This window comes from Solanum pennellii, chromosome 10 (genome assembly GCF_001406875.1).
Source record: "Solanum pennellii chromosome 10, SPENNV200".
Lineage (NCBI taxonomy): Eukaryota > Viridiplantae > Streptophyta > Magnoliopsida > Solanales > Solanaceae > Solanum > Solanum pennellii.
In genome coordinates, this window is record NC_028646.1 from 64,112,218 (window position 1) to 64,134,010 (window position 21,793).

A 21,793-nucleotide genomic window follows, 5' to 3' on the forward strand; every position below is an offset into this window, starting at 1 on the left:
GAAAGGATTTCTCACTTACTACTCAATACATGAATGTAAAAGGGTTTTCTGAAGTAAGGATTCTTAGAGTTGAAAAGTTTTAACGGCTAAACTTTGAATCAAGTTTTAGAAGCTATTCTAATGAAACCTAGATCAGATTTACCACTTGACGTGCCTTCCATGAATGATAAGACAAGTCAAGAGTTACGACTATTCTGGATGAATTATGCTTAGCAATTAGCGCTGAGAGGATATTAAGATAGAAGCTCTCTTTTAGCTAGAGGTTGAGTTTCTAGTAACAATCTCCTTATCCCATACCTATGTACCACCATAGGATGATTTAATTAGATCTCCGATGATCGTATTAGATAGACATTATCTAGTGCATTCACATATGCTAGAAGAAAAGGTTCTTACCTTGGCAAGTAAGGACACCCCTTTTTAGTGTGGGGCAAACACCAGATTCCATGTTATAGCTCACATGGTCTCTATGTCAGCTAAGCCTATTTTCCACAATAATGATGAACTACGGTTAGTTCAAGAAGTATCTCATAATTGTTTAAAGATTATTTTTACTTGCATTGACTAAGATTGCGATTATGTTTCCTAACCTCTTATCTTATAGTTTTAACGTGGTCTTTGCATGTCTTGAAAGGTCCTTTTTAGCATAATTTTATATATCTAAGCATTACTATCATACTTGGTACATTTTTTTTACTAAGTCATACTCTTTACTACTTTGTATCAGAAACGTAGGGTTCGACGCTTCGATTCTGCATCCCTGTGGCTAATGATCACCTCCAGTAGTTTTGAAAAGTGGTGAGTACTCATGTTGCGAGGAACAAACCTTTTATTGCTTATTGTATTTACTTTTACGATGTTGTATTTGATTATGGGTTACGTCCCAATAACTCTTGATGTAATAGATTTAGACTATGTAGACTTCCACATAATTTTTGACAAACTCTTTATTATAAAAAAATGTCTTTTGATCTCTTAAAATATATTATCTAAGTGTCTTGTGTAGGGCCTTTTAGGGTCCTATACACCATGTTACGTCTAGGGACTACTTTGGATCATGACACACTTGGTATTCAGAGCACACAACTTAGAAAGGTCCTAGGATGTCTCATAATCTACGCCGAGTAAAGTTTTGTTCATGAGTGTGAAGAGCAAAATAATTATGAATAAGATGATATAAGATGATTAGGAAACTCCACTTCTTTCATTACTCTAAGCCGTACAATAGAATACAACTATATATGTCCTTTCTTCTAATCCCTGCCAGATACTTTTTAGGATATGGCCCCTCAAAGAGCATACATTAGGAGGAATCCGAATGAGAATGTGCAACAAGAAGCTTCTTCTCAAAGTCCTCAAGTTTCCTTCGATCCTTTTGTCGAGCAAATGACTAATGTGGAGTTTCGGGATTCTTTTCAAGTATTGTCTCAAGCTATGATGACTCAATTCAATAGGGAGGTTGAGTCCCCATTAACCTTAATGTGGGTACGACAACATCTAAAGTAAGGGACTTCACTAGAATGGATCCCCCGGAGTTCATGGTTTCAAGGTCGAGGAAGATCCTCAAAAGTTAATTGATGAAGTGTATAAGACGATAATGATCACGGGAGTGATGCTGGTGGAAAAGGCCGAATTGGATACTTACTAACTTAAGGGTGTTTCTCAAGTTTGGTTCAACCAATGGAAGAAAGGAAGGGCAGACGATGCAGGTCCTCTCGATTGGGAAAAGTTTATGGTTACTTACCTAAATAGATTCTTTCCCTTTGAGATAAGGGAGGAAACAGTACTTGAATTCATCAACATTCGTCAAGGAAACATGAGTGTGAATGAATATGCTTTGAAGTTTACAAAATTTTCTTAGTATTCTCCTATTATGGTTACCGACCCTAGGGCAAGGATGAGAAAGTTTGTGTTGGGAGTGTTCAAGATTGTATTTAAAGATTGTCGTACCACCATGCTTATCAGTGTTATGGCAATTTCTCGTCTAATATTACATGCTCAACAAATAAAAGAAGAGAAACTTAAGGGAAGATCTAGAGAGATAAATAAGACAAGGACCGGTGATGGTGACTTTTCATATTCAAGGTCTAATGGATGTACTGGTTCTAAAATATGTGAATGTTTTTCCCATCAAGGCTCCTCAAATGCTTATTCTAGATTCAAAAAAGATAGGGTGTCTAACTCTAAACCTTAATGAGGAAATGGTAGTGGATTTTCATTATCTACTCGTGCTTAATGTTGAATAAAGCATAATGGTAAATGCTTAGCTGAATGGTTATTATGGATGTGGTATGTGTGGCCATAAGATATGGTATTGTCCAAAACTTACACCTCAGTGAATAGAAGGTAGCAATCTCCGCCTAGTTGTTTAGGTTTAAGTGATCCAAAGGAAACATATCTTATGCACTCCCGACTCACCAAGAGCAAGAGGGTTCCCAATGTGGCTATGGATATGTTGAAAGTCTTTCATCTAGATGTTTATGATTTTCTTGATCCCAGTGCTACCTTGTCTTTTATGACACCATATGAGGATATAATGTCAGATATTCTTTCAGATTATTGTTAGACCCGTTTTCTGTCTTTACTCTTATCAGTGAATATATTGTGGCTAAGAGAGTCTATAGAAATAGCCATGTTTCCTTATCCTGTAGAGTCACTCATGTTGATATTGTAGAGCTTGATATAAAATATTTTGGTATCATTCTTGGTATGGATTGGTTACATTCTTGTTATTCTTCGATTGATTGTGGAATCTGAGTAGTTAAGTTTCAGTTTTCAAATGAGCCTATCCTATAGTACGAAGAAGTAAATTATATGTTGAAAGGTCAGTTTGTTTCTTGTCTTAAAGTTAGAAAGGTGATTCCTAAGGGTTGCATATACCATTTAGTTTGGGTGATGGTTATGGATTCTGAAACCCTACTCTTGAGTCGATCCCATTGTAAATTAGTTTGCATAAGCGTTTCTTGATAATCTACCAAAAATTCCGCTCGAAAGGGAAAAAACTTTGGTATTGACCTTTTCCCAGAATGCAACCTATCTCTATTCCTCTTTACCTAATAGATCTGACAGATATTAAGTAATTGAAAAACCACTTGAAAGATTTGTTTGATAAGAGTTTTATCCGACCGAGTATCTTTCAATTGGGGCTCCATTTTTTTTGTTCAATAAAAAGATGCCTCGCTTCGTATGTGTATCAATTATTGTCAATTGAACAAGGTTACCATTGAGAATAAATATCCTCTCCCAAGGATAAATGATTTGTTTTGCCAATTACAAGAAGCAAGTTACTTCTCTAAGATTAACCTCCGATCGGATTATCACTAATTGAGGGTGAAGAAGGATGATATTCCGAAAAATACTTTTCAAACTTGACATGGTCGTTATAAGTTATTGATGATTTCCTTTTGATTGACTAATGCACTGGATGTTTTTATGCCTTTGATGAATAGAGTGTTTAGGCAATACAATTACATGTCTTTGATTGTGTTCATTGAAGATAATTGATCTATTAAAGGAGTGAGGGATATCATACCGATCATTTGAAGATTGTATTGCAAGTCCTCAAGGACAAATAACTCTTTGCAAAGTTCACTAGAGGTGAGTTTCTGTTAAAATTCGTGGCTTTTGTTGGTCACATTTTTTTTTGGAAAGGGTATTGAGGTAGATCATAAGAAAACAAATGTGGTAAATAGTTGGGCCTAGACCTCTATCACCTCTAAATATTAGAAGTTTCTTGGGTTTATCCAATTACTATATAAGGTTTGTCGAAGGGTTTTCATCGATTGCCTCTCAACTGAAGACATTGACCCAAAAGAAATCCAAATTCTTATGGTCAGAATCTTGTGAAAATAGTTTTTAGGAATTGAAAGATGGATTTATATCCGTTGCAGTGTTGACTTTACCAAAAGGAACAAATGGGTTCATTATTTATTGTGATGTTTCAAGAAATTGGTTACGAGGTGTCCTTACACAAAATGTGAAAGTCATTGCCTATGACCGAAGGTAACTTAAGGTGAATAGAAAGAATTGTCCCTACCCTTGATTTAGAATTTGTGACGTCTTGTATTTGCTTTGGAAATTTGGAGGCATTACTTAAATGGTGTTCATGTCATTGTCCTTACTGAATATAAAAGTTTGCAATATGTGTACAAACAAAAAGATCTAAATTTTTTCCAAAGAAGATGGCTTGAGTTACTAAATTATTATGATATTAGTGTTCCCTATCACCCTATTAAAGCAAATATGGTGGTGAATGCTCCTGGTAAATTGTCAATGGGTAGTATTGCTCATGTATAAAATACCAACAAGGAATTAGTTTGAGATGTTCAGAATTGCCCAAATGGGTGTTCAATTGTTAGACTCCACCAAAGGTGGTGTTGTGGTTTAAAATGGTTCATAATAGTCTTTTTTAATGGATGTGAAAGCCAAGCAAGTTCTTGATCCGACTTTGGTTGAATTGAAAGAAGTGGTGCATAAAAAGTCCAAGAGGGAGATGTTGTTCTATGTTATCAAGGTCATTTGTGTTCTCCCAATGTAGATAATTTGAGAGAATTGACCTTATCAGAAACCCATAGTTCTCGATATTCAAATCACCTAGGAGCATAAAGATGTATTGTGATGTAACATTCCAGAAAAATGTACTCGTCTAGTGAAGAGCCTATAAAGTTTTAAGAATAGGTATTGGAGGTACATAGGCATCCCAATATTCAATATTTAGAAATATTGGGCATATTAGAAAATATTAACTTAAAGAGTGTTAGCCAATTTTCTAAGTATTAATAAGCTTGTTTAAGAAATGTACCTGCAATGAAGACACTAAGCTAAAAACATATGTTTCCTAGATTTTGCACATGAGCTACGAGGCATCCGTATGTCAAGCCAAGGTACCATAGCATATGACAAATTAAAATGATCAAGTAAATTAAGTAGTATCCAAGGACATAGTGAGAATCCTTGGACAAGGAGTGAACTTTCCAAATGCAACAATAGAAGAGAATGGTTGGGAAAGTGGTCGGTAACACATGTGCAAGCACATGTGTGACCGACCAAGGAAGGGACCACAAGACCAACCTAACCGAATTCAGTTAAGATAGTTAGGGACAGGGCTCGAACGGGTCCCTCCATGTGGGGCCTAATTCTCTAACCAACTCTAGGCTCTAACTAACTGACTTAACTAGATAACTAACCTAGGACAAACAAAAATAAACTATATAGTGCACCCGACAACCTAAGACTTAATTGGGTGACACTAACCTAGTAACTAGTTCAAAAAAACATCCTAGTACTTAACCTAGGATGGTCCAAAAGGGTTTGTTATGGTCCCAATGATTTAGGGGTACTTTAGTAATTATCCTAGGTTCCTTAATTAATTAAATTTAGGAAGTAATTAATTGAGTAAAATTCACAAGCAAGGCCGAAACTCGTAGGAAAATTTCAGATTTGACTAAGTTAAACGTTTTCCTATTTCTAGTCAACTTAAGAGGGGTGTTTTAGTAATTAACTAATTAATTTATTTAATTAACTTAATTAGACTAAGTTAAATTAGTCAAGATCAGTTCCTAAGACTTAGACTCACGTTCAAACACTAGAAGCTTCACGACTGGAAACAGTGAGCAAGAACATAAGAAAGGCAGAAATTCTCCTTAGGCGATTTCAAGGTATTCTTCAAGTTTTCGTGCAAGGTGATCTTCGTAGATTCAATTCTACATAAGGTATGGGTTTTATCTCCTGGAATTATTTCTACAAGAGGCCTTTTAAACGTTTTGGATTCATGAATGTCAAAATTAAGGTTGTTCCCAATGATATTGTGAAAGGTCCATCTCCCTAGTTATCCTTGTTTTCTATTCTCTAAGTATATAGATGTAATCTTGAACATGTTGTTGGTATATGGTGCTAACTAATCATAATGTGTAGGTTCTTGACTTGTTAATGACTAATGAGGCCTATATACATGATTAATGTGATTAGGGTATTAGTTATATGAAATAAAGAATGATGTAATGCTTAATTGTGTGCGAGAATATGAAGTTGCTATGAATCGGCTATGAAGTTTAGCTACTGTTAAATGTTAAAGTGTCGACTTGTTTAAGTTGAGGAGATCATATTGAACACTCATGAAAATAATTGATTTTGGTTAATGATAACATAATGAAAATGGTTTAAGTGAAAATCTTGTTTATGCCAATAAATTGGCTAACAATACATTGTCCAAAAAGTTGAATGGAATTGGCTTTCAATGCTATTTCAAAGATATGATGAAAAATTGGCTAATGACTAAGTTATACAAAATTAAGCATGACCAGCGTGACTTTGAATTCATAGCCAAGGGTATATGTCAATTATTGGGACAAGTCCCAACATACCCTTTCCAAATGAACTATGAATATAAGTAAGTACATTGAACAAAGTTTATGACGTTCATAATGAGTGGTATAAAGCTACCAAATGTCATTGAACAAGATAATAACATAATTAAAAATTTAAGAATTATGAAAGTAACCAGAACGAGGAGTTAAAAGAAATGAGACAAGTCTCACTCACACCTAAAGAATTATGTTCAAGATACTCACAAAAAATGTGTTAATAATCATGAGACAAGTCTCATTAACACCAAGATGATAATGTAAGGTTAAATTCACATTTCATCATGTAAAGAAAGGGATGACCGGTTATCCAAAGAGTTAAGTAAACCTCATAACTAGAAGCAAGCTTCCATAATGTTTGAGTCAACTCTAAAAGATGTAAAGAAAAAAAAGTTGAGCAAAACACCGATAGACTAGCAATGAGATTGTGCCAGCACATGTAAGTCTCATGATATGAGGCTACCACAAAGGTGGATAAATAGTCTCTGTATGTCTTCTAGTCTTCGAACTATGTTGCCAGCATAGAAACTAGCCAGTGAATTCCACCTAAGAGAGCTAGGTATAATGCGGTTTCACTTTGGCCGGTGAAACCACCCCTTTTCGGTGTGGGGCACACTGGATTTCATGTTTATCTCACATGATCTATGTCGGTTAATGCTCAAAAAAAGTACTCAGTTCACTATACCAGTGAACCCCTATTTTCGGTGTGAGGAAGACACTAACTTGGTTGCACCTTAGTCGGTGAATCCCCATTTTCGGTGTGGGGTAGACACAGATATTGATTCACCTTAACCGGTGAACCAACTCTTTTTGGTGTGGGGGAGACACTGGATTTCATGTTAGCTCGCATGATATACTTTCGTTTATGCTAAAGTACTCTTTAATAGAGTAAGAAAAAATGCAAGTAGCATGTTCAAAGTGAAAAATAGAGCAAAGAAGTAGAAACGTAATTTCATAGTGAACTAAGTAAAGCAAGAGCTTAAGTATGTCAAATCATCTGTGATTGATAAGAATGAAGTTTTAACAAGTTATGGCTTGTACCAAATCAAGATACATACTTCATTATCTTCACGTGATGTAAATGATCAAATAATGGGCATAGTTAAATAAAAATTGGCTTATAATGACTTCTTATATTATGCCAATAAAGGGGAGTAAAACATAATGGGTAGCCAAATAATTTCTCTAGTCTTTTGGATTACTTGCTCGATTCATTGTAGGTGTGAGACTATAATGAGTCATTGCACTGGTAAGTAAGACATAGGATTAAGGAGATCATTGAAATACACAACAACAAGAAGAAAAAGAATGAAAAATTAACTAAGTGTTGGGAAAAGAGCTCTCGGGTTTGGAGGGTAAAATTTTAAATTTTCGTTCGATATGTTCTAAAATTATGTTCATGATACTAAGGTCTTATGTTCATATAGAAAATGTGTTGTGTGCTTTGAATGCATTAAAATATTTCATACTCATACCATAATTCACAAATAACGAATTAAGAAAGTCTAGTGACTTCACTTTCCAAAAATGGCAAATTATTATAGGAAGAGCTTTCCTTGATCATGCATAGTCCTTATGTGTATGTGTGCATACACCCATACTTAGTACAAGTGTGTACTAAACCTATACTATTACTATTTTATAGGCGCAGGTCAGAGAGCAGATTGAACACTCATTGAAGCGGTTTGGTTTAGCGATATCCAGACTTTGGTAGGACCTCTTGAGTTCAAGGATGCTACTCCTATCATTATAGCTTAGCACTTAGACATATCTAGTGGATGTTGTCCCTAGTATTTCTTTTCATATGTTTTATTTGAAGCTTTGTGTCAAGACCATTTTGGCAAACTATTACATTATATATTGATCCTTTCATTTGAATTGTTTCATCAATTGTAGATGGTTGTTTAGTTTGAGCTTATTAGAATATAAATCTATGTAGTAGTTACATGATGTCTATGTATACTTCACTATGTTTTAGAAGTTTTAAATTTTCCGCAAATTTAACTATATGATTGTGATGAAAGATAAGAAGAGGCTTCTTTGCGACTTCTGAGAGGTTCACGACACCGGTCGCGATTCGGATTCTAGAATTCGGGTTGTGACACATGACTTACGGGAGGTTTGTTGGTGGAATAAGATGAAGAATGATATCGCAGAATTTCGTGGCTAAGTGTCTAAATTTCCAATAAGTGAATGTTGAGCATCAAAAGCTTGGAAGTTTGTCTTGAGACATCAGTATTCCTACTTAGAAGTGAACAAATTGAATATGGACTTTGTTATTGGTTTACCCTGCACCCGGTGGCAATATTACTTGATATGGGTTATAGTAGATCATGTGATGAAATCGGCTCATTTCATTCTCATTAAGGTTTCTTATTCAACGAAGGACTATGCTAAGTTGAACTTAAGGGAAATGGTTAGGTTGAATGGAGTAACCCTGTCCATTATCTCCGATCGTGTTACCCAATTCACTTCTCGGTTTTGGAAATCTTTCCAAACGGGTCTTTGTACTCATGTCAAACTTAGAATGACCTTTCATCCTCAAACTGATGGGCAATCAAAGCATACTATCCAAACTTTAGAATATATGATGAGAACGTGTGTAATTGACTTCAAGAGTAATTGGGATGATCACTTGCCTTTAATTAAATTTGTGTATAACAACAGTTATCGCTCAAGTATTAATATGGATCCATTTGAGTCTGTATATGGTAGGAGGTCTAAATCTCCTATAAGTTGGTTTGAAGTGGGTGAATTTGCATCGATAGATACCGAGTTGATAAATTTATCTGTGGAGAAAGTTTGAATTATTAGAGAAAGATTGAAAATGACTCAAAGTGGACAAAAGTCCTATGCCAATGCTAGACGTGACTTGATGAAACTTCTTGATTCCTAATACTACTTTCACAAACCTATGCTCCGATACCAAGCTTGTCACATCCCAAAACCACACCCTAGAAGATAGGGTACAATTCGAATTGTAACCGTCGTACTCGACCTCACAGAGGTCTTATACAATCCCTTTCATATCATTCATCGCATAAACATAGTGAAAAGTAGTGTGGAATTAAAACTTTTCATAAAACATAATATAGTCTTCAAAATATCTTTCATATAAAAGTAATAGGAAATACTAAGTCTCAGTCTCATCATCTTAAGACACAAGAATACTTGAGACATGGCCCATACTTCAAAATACGAATATAGTAATACTTAGTCTATTATAATACTTTTAATGAAAACATAAAAGACATATATGCCCTCGAGTCAAGTGAGGACATACTTCAACTTCTCTTGAACGATCTTCTAAGTCCAAGCCTTGTTCCCAAAGCTCTTCACCTACCAAGAACTATATAGATAGATAAAAGCATGGAGTTAATACAACCACATGTACTAAGTATGGCTTTATGCATAAAATCATGAAAACGAACATTTATTGGAAATATGCATCTTTTCATTTCAAAAATCATATTATAATCATAAGAAATATATTCAACAACTTACGAACATATAAGGAAACATTTAAACAACAAATCATAATTTTTTACCCACTTAACAGTGAGGTACATTCACTGTACAGTGACTAAATTCACTGTTACAGTGAATTGCTTAAACTTCACTTTAGAAACCTTTTAGCATGTAATCTTCCCACTCAAAGCTATCCTAATACTAACTTAAGCAACACAAAGAGAGACCGCCCATACACCCTCTCTAGGCATGGCCTAACTGATCCTCAAGACTACTTATAATGATTCACATACACACTTCAAGATATCAAGCATATCAACATATAAATAATATGACATTCTCCATCCAAAGGCTATCAAAAGACCTACTTAAGTAAATCAAAATAACGTCCATAGCGACCTCTTCAAGTTACCTAAATAGTCCTTAAGACTACCTAAGGCTTAGATCATGTCCACAAAATCAACCAACTTCCCTAACTAGAGTCATCCCCAAGACTTCCAAAGATAAGACATGAAGAGATCATCCTTTATGTCCTCTTCACACTTTAGCTAAGGAATGCTTATGTCACTTTAGATTAGGTGCTCAGTTATTTATATAATTCATAACATAAGTCATTATTTCATTAATTCATTAAGACTCATACATCACACAAAGAACATTCAAGTAATGGTCTTAGAAAAGACCTAGGAACTCCAAGTAACACCTTCAAAGCCTATTGTGCAATGTCTAGATAGCGTCCCATACCACCACCTAAACCTCATAAACTTCTCCAATGCTAATAGGTATTCCACATGATGAGAATAGGCAATAACCGATATAGACTATGATAGCAAGACATGGAATCCGGAGGTCTATCCTACTCCAATGAGGTTGTTCTACTTACCAATGGTAGAACTTGGACACATCCCATGTAGGCACATGGTTAAGGAATATGAAGGGCTTATTTGTATTCTAGTCTCATACTTAACTAGAATTAATTCCCCTTACCATCCTCACTCGGTGCTATCCTTCTTTCTCATAGAGTAATTTACACATTAGGTTCACATAAAAGGTTTCCATAACAATTTCATAACCCGATCACATTTACCCTATCAAGGAAAGGTCCACTAGGGTTACCTCACAATGGAGACAAGAAACTCATGATGACTTTCCTAAGGATTAATATGATGTTACAGCCAACTAACCTTAAGTCCATCATTCCTTTACTTTGAAGGATACTATTACGGCTTACAACTTGAACAATCTTAACCTTACCCTTAATTCAAAGTTTTCACATAAAAGACTCTCCTAACATCATTTAAGGTCACATGTCATTCATACATTCAAGACTAAGACTTCTAACACCCTAAATCAAGTCATCCCATATTCATAATCATATATACATCAAGCAAGAGATACAAGTCAACCAAGACAAGACATCACATACTTCACTTTTAACTCATAATGCAAGTCATTCTAGAAGCACCTAGAAATAACCCTAACATCTTCAAGTCATCTTATACTATCATAATATCATCAATGTAATCAACATAGACTCATACATCCAAGTAAGAATAACCAAGACTTAACCCTAACACTATACTCATAATGTCAAAGTCATAGTCTAACATAATCAACTAAGACAACATTAATAGAAGAATACATATATGACTTCACATGTAGATAGATATTGTCATGATTCACATAATCAAACTACACAAATAGTCATAATACTTCAAGTAGTTGCCAACAAGGCCAAGATCATCATATTGCATAAAGTAACGCCGACAAGGCCACATCAATCGCAAGTAAAACACATAACAACGAAATCATAAGTGGACCATACCAATCACAATAGAATTCCAGTATAAACAACATCAAAAATAAGTGAAATAGGGAAGCATACCCCCACATCATCCTCAACACTTCAATTCAAAGTCAACCTACTCAATTCGATAATACAAGACCCTTACCCAAGGCCATAACCAACAATTAAACATAAAAACTATAATAATCAATGAACTAGGTCAATTATGTAACTTCATCAATCTAACACAACCTAGATATCAATTTACTACAATTGTTACATCATTAGAAAGCCCATAAGAAACTAAATAAGAATTATCAACATTAGATCAATATCAAGTAACCCAAAACTTAGTCAAAATCTAGGGTTCATACAATTCATGGATTCATAGGTAATTTAGATTGAAATCATCAATAAAATATCAATTAGTTCATAATTCAATGTTTAGAAATCATTTATGCAAGAACCCATGGTAGAATCATGAAATTGGACAATTCAACTTTAGAAAACATCTTGAGAGTTGGGATCCTTGATGAAACAAGTTTCAAGGATCAAAATCCATACCTCAAGGATGATAATTCTAAACTTTTATGAAAAATTTCCACTCAAAATGCCACACGAAGCTGTTTCTTAAATTTTGACTTCAATGGAGTCTTTGGGATTTCTTAAGAGATTTTGGGGTTTTGATTTGGAAGAATGAAATATTCTAAGTGGTAAAACACTTATATACTTGTTAAAAATACCCAATATGCCCTTAATAAACCTCCAATACATCCATTTAGATGTGGGTGAATTTAAAATTCACCCCTTGACTTGGCACCAGACTTGCGCGCAGCAACAGCCCTCACTGACGACCCCGTTGACGGAGCGTCAGCCCACTGACGGGCCATGCTGGCAACCGTCGATGGGTCCTAAGACTTGTCATGGATACCTTATTTCCCCAGTATAAGTACCTGAAGACTACACCCATCGACAGGCCGTCGATAGGCCCATGAGCCTTCGATTGCTCCATCGTTTGGGGCCTGCCTGGGGCAGCCTTGACAACAGGTTTGGGTACTTCCTCAAGGACCCTTGGATGGTCCTTGGAGATAATTTATCGGATGTTTTTAATCCATATACTATCTTCTATGAGTTTAACACCTCTCATATGAATTTCATCCAAAACGAACACATAAAACTCGACAAAACACGCCTAGACCCACATGGTTATTTCAAGGCATATCTTTCGAACGTCATGGACGTTCTTGGTCGTTTGACCTCCAAACACCACGAAACTAGACACACTTCCTATAAATGCTATAATAACTCATTTATAGACCTTAAAACCTCATGAATCACACAATAGCACATAAAACCTCATATGAGGCATTTAGGTGACTTAGTCGTCGAACGTCTTGGTCGTCCCTTAACATTTGACTTCCAACACACCTAATACTTTAGCTACTGCCTCAATACCATATATTAGACATACTTAGGACCTTATAAAATCAATACCAACATGTTAGACTCTAGTTCACCTAAGTCATTTTTGGGGTCTTACAATTAATTAAGGTTTAGGGGTGTTTAATTTATTTAGTTAAGGGACTATACAAGGCCTAATCCTCATTAAACTAACCCAACACCCCAATATTACCAAATTCAGATCTTTCCACCTTCTCTCTTCTTTCTCTCTCTTTCCCCAAAGAACACCATTGAAGACTAAGGTTCAAGGGGATTAGGGCTGCAAGATTTCAACTTTCTCTCCATCAATCTTAAAGGACTACTAAGGTATGGAAGCTCTTCACTCTTGAGATCTCATTCCCCAAGAGACTTTTTCAAATTGATTTCCAAATATGTCAAAAACATGGGTTTCCTTCTTATTCCGAAATTGATCTTTCAAATTGAATTGTTATTGGTTTTCTTTGATTATTAATGGTAGAATATGATTGTTTATGAGTTAATTGTTGTAGTTCTTGATCATTGTCTTAGTTTATGATGACATATGTAAATTTGATCATTTACCCTAACCCTAGTTATGCATTGGACTTGAAGATGATTAGTATTATTAGAATTGGTTATGTTATTGTTGAATTCACTACATTATGATGATGATGAGTGAGTATTTGATAATTGCGATGAATTGAGGGTAAGATCTTGAAGAAGGCTTTTGAAGGTAAATTGGTAAGACTTTGTGATCTTGAATCCTTACTTCAATTGTGATGGTTATACTTGATTATGATGTTCACTTGAGGTATTACATGTGATTAGATTAGGTAGGTGATGGAATGATGAATGTAAATGAAATGTCTTGACTATATGAATTGTGATATTATAATTAAGGTATAATGATATAAGGTTGATTGTGAATCACCTGTGTGCCTTACTATGATATGATGATAATGGTGTGTGAATCTCACAAATGAAGGGTTGTAATGAAAGGACATTATCATGCAATATCTAATGAGCTAATGACTATGAATATACAAGGGGTTAGTCTCCTATGGCATATATTAAGTTATGATGATTAAGAATGACTTAAAGAAATTTCAAAAAGGGACTTTAGATTAGCACCGAGTGAACTTGACAATGACAGGTATTGATTCCCCATAGGGGGGAGATTCACCAAGTGTTCTCATGAGATAGTGACTATAATGCAATTGTGCATAAATAAAGTCCAACACATGTCTGTTAGTTCTTGAACTATGTTGCCCTCATAGGAAATACTAGCTAGTGGATCCACCTAGAATGTTATTTAATGTTTTGGTCCTACCTTGGCATGTATACAACCTTCTTCAGTGTAGGGTTTCATGGCACCGGGTTCCATGTTTAGATCACATGGTCTATGTCAGACAAGGCGATTATTACCAAAAGTAAAATGAAAGTAATAAAGTGAACTCTAACTAGGGCGACTTAAGGGGTTCTTCTTTGTGTAGGTAATGGTATGGGATTTTACCTATACATTGCACTAGTTGGCCTTGAAGGAAGTCCTAAGAGGTTGTTCTTATGCTCTTATAAATTAAATGATATGCGTGTGTTGACTTTTCATGTTGATAATCCTATATGATGTTAGTTTCACTTATGAACATGTTATTGGTTCATATTGCTATGTATGATGATAACTACTCATGATGCTATGTTAAATGAAGTTAGGCATTACTTATTATCTATTTCCTTGCTTACTTGATTATGTGGGGTTATGGGACTTCACATGAACATTGCACTTGTAGGCTTGGGATGGGATTGTTGGTAAGGGTCTTATAAGTCATGATGATAGGAATTCTTGTACATACTTTGTTGTTGTGACATTATGTTGGAGTTGCTTTGGTTATATGCTCTTGATATGCTACTATTCATGTTGATATGAACTTATGTTGGTAATGACTATGTTGACTTGACTTTATTAATGATGTTGGTCTTGTATTGCATATGGACTTTGTCACGCCCCGAGCTTGCACCCTAAACGTGGCCGGCACTTGGAGACCATTGCTGGCTCCCAAGCGAACCATTGGCCTGACTTACATAACTCAGCGGAAGACTAAACTCAGCTTACTTATGAAATAAAGCATGTTCAAAACCAAAACTTCATATAATAATTGGCCAAAATGGAACTTAAATCTCAACAAGTGAAACGACTTCAAACTGAATCACTAACTGTCTACGAATCCTCTAAACTGACTAAGAGGGATGTTGGGACAGACCCCACAACATCCTACAACTAAAATACTAAGCAAATGAAATAGATGTCCTCCGGAATGCAAGGAGGTTCACCACTGACTCTGGAGCTCAATCTGGATCAATGGGGCGTTGTGTGTTGATCCTGGTTATATGCTTCTGTATCATAAAATGATGCAGGCCAACTGGCATCAGTACATTGAATGTACGAGTATGCGAGCTGGAATGCTAAGTACAACTATAAAGCTTGAAATGGAGTAAGGATGAACTTACGTTGGCTCTGCTCAACTCAAAAGATAACAACTCAATATAAAGCAATAATAATATATGATATATATATATATATATATATATATATATATATATGTATATGTATATATATATATATAACAATAATAAACTCGAATTTACTTATATATGAAAGTAATATAGTTTTATGTGGGAGTTTCTCTAACCGACAACCACCACTATGAGCGTAAGTGGTGATACAGCGTCTAATCCACGCTGCCAAAACTGTCCTATACTTTGTCGTCGCATAGAATATCGTCTACCTAGTGGATACACTAGCTAACCTTACGTGATCATCTAAAAAGTATGATACGTTAATACTCATGATGGCTACATGGTTTACATAGGGACTTGAGTTTCTGAACTCTCATTACCACATCGGTGCTTAATAATACTCCCAAAACATACTTTAGCTCATAGTTTTTAAATAAAAACTTCCTTCCTTTGGGTTGAGATAATTTACTAAACCCTTTTGCTTTATAAAGCTCCTTTTTGGAATTGATGTTCCCCTTTTTAGTTACAAACTCCTTTGGAAATCATAGTTTCCTTAAATGTGAAACGTTTATCAACCTTTTGGGAATACTTAGTCCCCCTTTTATTAACTTTAGAGAAATGAACTCAACTCTTGTTCTTTACTTAACTTGAAACTTTAACTCTTAGGAAATACTTAATCCCCTTATACCTTTTTGAGAAATGAACTCAACTTTTAATTTTTTTCCTTAACTCAAACTTGAGCCTTAAAAGGAATTACAAACGTTTAAGTAAGACTATAAGAACTTTGAAAACTTTACATTTATTCAGTTCATAGCTTTAAACTTGGCTTTTTACTTTCTTGACTTTGATTCTAACTATCCTTGAATTTGGATTATGGATTCAAGGATCATGATATCATGTTTATGGATGATTTCATGATGTTTATATATACTTTAGAGTGTTGAAATCAATTAGGAATGAAGGGTACATCAATTAGGAACTAGTACAAAAAGATAGGGAAAGAACGGAGTATCCAGGGAGTCGGGCTCTCTGAGAGGCGCGGGGCGCTAGGGCCTGTCAAACAGACCCTGGTCTGGGGAGCTCTGGCTAGCGCGCCGCGTCACGTCCTGTCAAACAGAGCCTACCTTGAGGCACTCTGTCAGGCGCGGCGCCCCAAGGGGTGTCCGATGAAATTTTCAACTTTTATTCTCCAATTTTCACTTCTAACTCTTGTAAACTCCCATGCATCCCACCCCAAACACTAGGGATCACCAAATACTTCATTACCCAACAGATTAGACCCAAAAATAGTCCAAAAACATGGATTATAACTACAAGATATGAAATAGGATTCAATCAACGGGATTCCCCAATATTTCGATAAAAACTTCCATGTTCATCATTCACTAACTCAAACCTTATTAGAATATAAAAATTTTGAATATAAGTGAAAGGACCCATCACCGAATGATCTCACATACCTGACGACGAAATCCTCGACGAATTATTGGCGTTCTTGTGTGTTCTCCTTCTTTCTCCTCTTTTCTCCTTTTTTTTCAAAGCCCTAACTTATTTTCTAAATGTGCAAAATGATTGGGATCAGCTTAGACCCCAAAGTAATACCCCAAAAACGAAATTAATAATTGATTTAGGAAAAGACCAAAACGCCCTTAACAAATCCGGATTGGAAATTCCTCTGCTGAACAACCCAACTTCCGAAGAGCATATCTCCCTCGTACGAACTTAGACTTTAGAAAACTTGGCATTGTTAGAAAGATATTCCGATGAGCTTTCCATACATATAAAGAACTCATCCAAACTTTTCCTGAGCTGGAAAATTAAGACCGTTTTAAAATGACCAAAACTCACTTTTGAAATCTGGAAATTTTCCAAATTTCCTTACGTATTTCAAAATTTGATTATTTTTGTTTTTTTCTTAGCTTAACCTTAGTTATTTCTAGAAACGAGATGTTACAGACTTGTCTTAATGAATATGTGGTCATTGGCCTATATGTGTTCTTATTTGTGCATAAGGCTTTCAAAAGTGAACAAAATATCCCTTTAAGCATGATTTTTAAAGATTATGTGTGTATATGTTTTCGTACTTAGTACAAATGGATGTAATAACCCATATTCTTTCCCTTTTCCCCAATCAATGTAGGTTTAGGCCGTTGAGGTATCAAGGTCAATTGGAAGAAGACTTGAACATCTTTCCCAAGTTGATTGGTGAGTCCTCAATGTTCTAAGATGGTGCCTTCTATCTAGCTTAGTCGCATTCGCTATAGTCTTAAGACATTCTTTCTTTCCTATTGTTGAAAATATTGTTGCAATCCCTATGTGGCAATTATAGATTTGCTGAGGGCTATGCCCGAATGTTCTACTTCTTTTTAGATGATTCAATGTGAGACGGTATTATTAGACTAAATCCTTATATGTTGATTATATTGTCTAAACAAGAAGTCTATGTAAGTAACCTATGCGATGAGTCTAAGTAAACTCTATAAGTAATATGTGAGAGGTCTATGTAAACCTCAATATATAAAAGTTCTATTTTTTTGCATTTTTACCGATGATATGTTATAACGATTGCTAAGAGGCTAGTCTTAGTCCTCTCCAAGGACGATGACGCCGGTTACGTCTAGGGGGTGCTCCCCGGTTGTAACAATTATATTATATTGCAAAGCTTAAGAGATTACTTGTCGTAAACCAATCAATTATTCACTCCAAGAGTTGAGTCTTCCACTTCCAAATCACTTCTGAAGCCACAAAATCTATATACAAGCAAGTATTCACAATAAATTTCAGGAAATAACAATACCCACATCAATTTCCTTTTTTTTAAAATGGGCAACAACTCAAAATCAGATTTCAAAAAGAAGGTTTGAACCACAAATTTAATACTTAAAAATCATGTTCAAGGCCTTATGAACTCATTGGTGAAGACCATTTCGAAATAGGGACGAAAATTAGTTTATAACCTTCATATTTGTTTAAAACTTGAGTTATTGAAAAACCTTATCATTTACCAATCAAAATCTCATATGTAGATGTTAAAATCCATAAATAATCAAAGGGAAATGAAGTTTTAGGATCATAAATGTTTACCCAAATAATTTAGTACAAGAAATCCTTTCAAAGATCGCAACCAAGGATTTCCCAAACTCAAAAATGAACAATGGGTCTTAAACCCCAAAATTTGCAGGTTTAAGCCCCTTTTGATGTCGCTTTTGTGAACTAGGTTACGCTTCAACAAACCCCGCAAAAGTTGGAGGTCTCATTTTCGCAACCCTGCCCAAAAGGTCAGTCTCGCTTTTTAGAATCAGGTTCGACTTAAGCGACCATCGCTAAAGCGAGACCGCTCCCCCCCCCCCTCACAAGGCCAATCTAGCTCACTTTTGCGAACCAAGTTCCGCTTAAGCGAGGACTGCAACACCAAAAACATCAGCCAATAAAAAACATCGAAAAGATTCTTGGAATTCGTTCGGAGCCCATAAACACAAACCACATATGCAAATTTTTTATGCTCAATGTTCCGAACTCAATGGACTATCGAAACACGAATTTGAGATCTCCTTGACCCGACATCCGTGAAAATCACAAGAAACTAACATAATGCTTAAAAGGATAAAAACAAGCTCTGGACCTCTTAAAAATCAACCAAGACCTCACCTAAGCCTTAATCATCCCCCTAATCTAATGGAACTCTCGTAATCCTTATTCAAGCATCTGAACCCCGAATTTTGACCAAAGTCAACCTAAAGGCTAAAATCTCAATAATTTTCAACACTTAGGACCTCAAATCCTCAAAGTGACTCCCAATCTGAAACTAATAACTTTACTAGACCATATTTTGTATTACATGATCGATAAAATCGACAGACTTCCATTTTGATACTCGAAACTCCAAAAGACTCCAAAAAAAAAAATTTTAAGGCAAATTTAGCCTTTCAAAATCAGATTTTACTAGATTATCAATTTTTTCCTCAAAGATTAGAAAACAACTTTAGAACTCAAACATAAGAGACTTGGGGTCGATATCGAGAGGGCAAAAGTAATTTTACAAGGATTACCAAAAAAATGACCGATCTATCATGAATATGACTCTTAATTATTTAGAGGTTATATAATGAAAATTCATAAGAATAATGAAAAGAAAGACCATAAACTTTACATTAAAGAAAATTTAAAAGTGACATTTTAGCAATTTCACACCAAGTTTTTGATATAAATTTTGCTTAACTTGAATTTCTTGTCAAGTCCTTACGATAAAATCAAGTAATAAGAAGAACGACTTACATGTAAATAAAATTTTATTTAGCTATGCTATTTGGTATATTCCATCTTTTCCTAAACCAATGTGCCAAATCTAGAGAAGTTATCAATTTAGCTATACTATTTGGTATATTCCATCTTTTTTTCTTTTTTTTTGGGGGGGGGAGGGGTGATGGGGCGAGGTGAAGTGGTAAGTATGATATTTTGGTTACATATCATTCAAATAAAATTGGTACTCTATTGGATTTACGTTGATTTTGAATTTTTAAAAATTAATAATATTTAATGTGATAAAAATAAATCAAATCGACAAATTATATTATAAAGTAAATTAAAATTAAAATAAATAAACAACTATGAACTTTGCTTATTTTTTAAAATATCTTTTATAAACTTTTTTCACCTGATTAAAACTTATAGTTCTCAAGATCAAGATAATCATAACCCTCATTTAATAAAAATCGATAGTAAAGAATTATAAATTAGCATAAAATGAAATATCCTTTTCAATTGTAGAAAAATAGAAGAAGAGAGAAATACCGTAAAAAAATTTGAATCAAATCAAATTTATAAATATATTAATTATATTTATATTTTATAATTAAAAAGTTAATAAAAATTTATTTCAAATCAAATCACGAATCGAATAAAAATAATGATTGAGTTAGGGATGAAGAAAGAAAAGGTAGGCGTGGAGAAAGATAGAGCATAGAGTTTAGTAAGTGGTATAAGAAAGAGGTTCGTGGCTTTCAAACTTGCCAAGGGAACAATATAACACCTACACACTTTTTGACTCATTTTAGAGCTTTTCCATGTTACTATGTCCATTTTTTCATGCCAACTCAGCTGATTCTTTTATTAAATTTTAATATTTATATTCTTAAAATTAATTTAATCTAAATCTTTCTAGTATATAATATAATAAAATAAATAGAAATATTACTCATGTACTCTACTCGAAGAATTGAAAGAATGTGTAATGAAAAGAACTCAAATTTGAGGAGAAATGAGTCCCTTTAAAATGGACACTTTTTAATGCTATCAATTAAAAGGGACATTCTTTAGAAATATAGATCAAAACGGATATTTCGCCTATTTGTGGGGTAATATAAGATAAATAAAAAGTTAACTTTCATTAGTTCATTCCAAAGCTCAAAATATATCACAAAAATTTTAAAGGTAGTTCGTTCAAAATATCTTCAAATTTTTTGTGATGTTTTTTGAGTTTTGAATTGAACTAACGAAAGTTAACTTTATTTATCATATATTGCCCCCACAAATGGGCGAAAGGTATGTTTGGATCTCTTTTTTAGTGAGAGACCCTCTAGATATGTAGTGTTCAAAAAGTATCTGTCTCGAGGTCAGACCATCTATGTTGTTATTGCTTCTAATAAAAATCCATAGTGTGTACATTCATTAATTTCTAGTTATACGTGTATCTCGTATTAATAAGTACATTTTCATATATATTATTAAATAATGTTTTTATATATGAAATAAAATCGAATATGTATGGGGGTTTTTTTGCGGAAAATGGCCTAAAATACCTTCAAAGTATTGAAAATGGTACAAAATTACCCTCCATCCACCTATTGGCTCCAAAATACCCTTTTCACCCAACTATTGGCTCCAAAATACCCTTGTCATCCACCTTTGGGTTCAAAATAGACCATTTATTTAACGGTTTCAAATTTAAACTATTTAAATATTTTGAAAATACTTGGCGCTCAACTATTGGATAAAATTTTATTTATTAATATAATTTATAAATCAACCCACTACCCACCTATTACTAATTAAGTTCCACCCGATTAATATATCATTTCTAATATCAAAATCGCTTTAAACACTACTAAAGCACAAAGAAATTACTGATTCGTGAAAATGACATTCAAAATTATTTGAGTCCGAATTGAAACCCCAATTAAATTTAGATTGAGCCGTTTATTTAGGAGGACACTTCCAATAGGATCCTTTTTCAAGCTTGAATTCG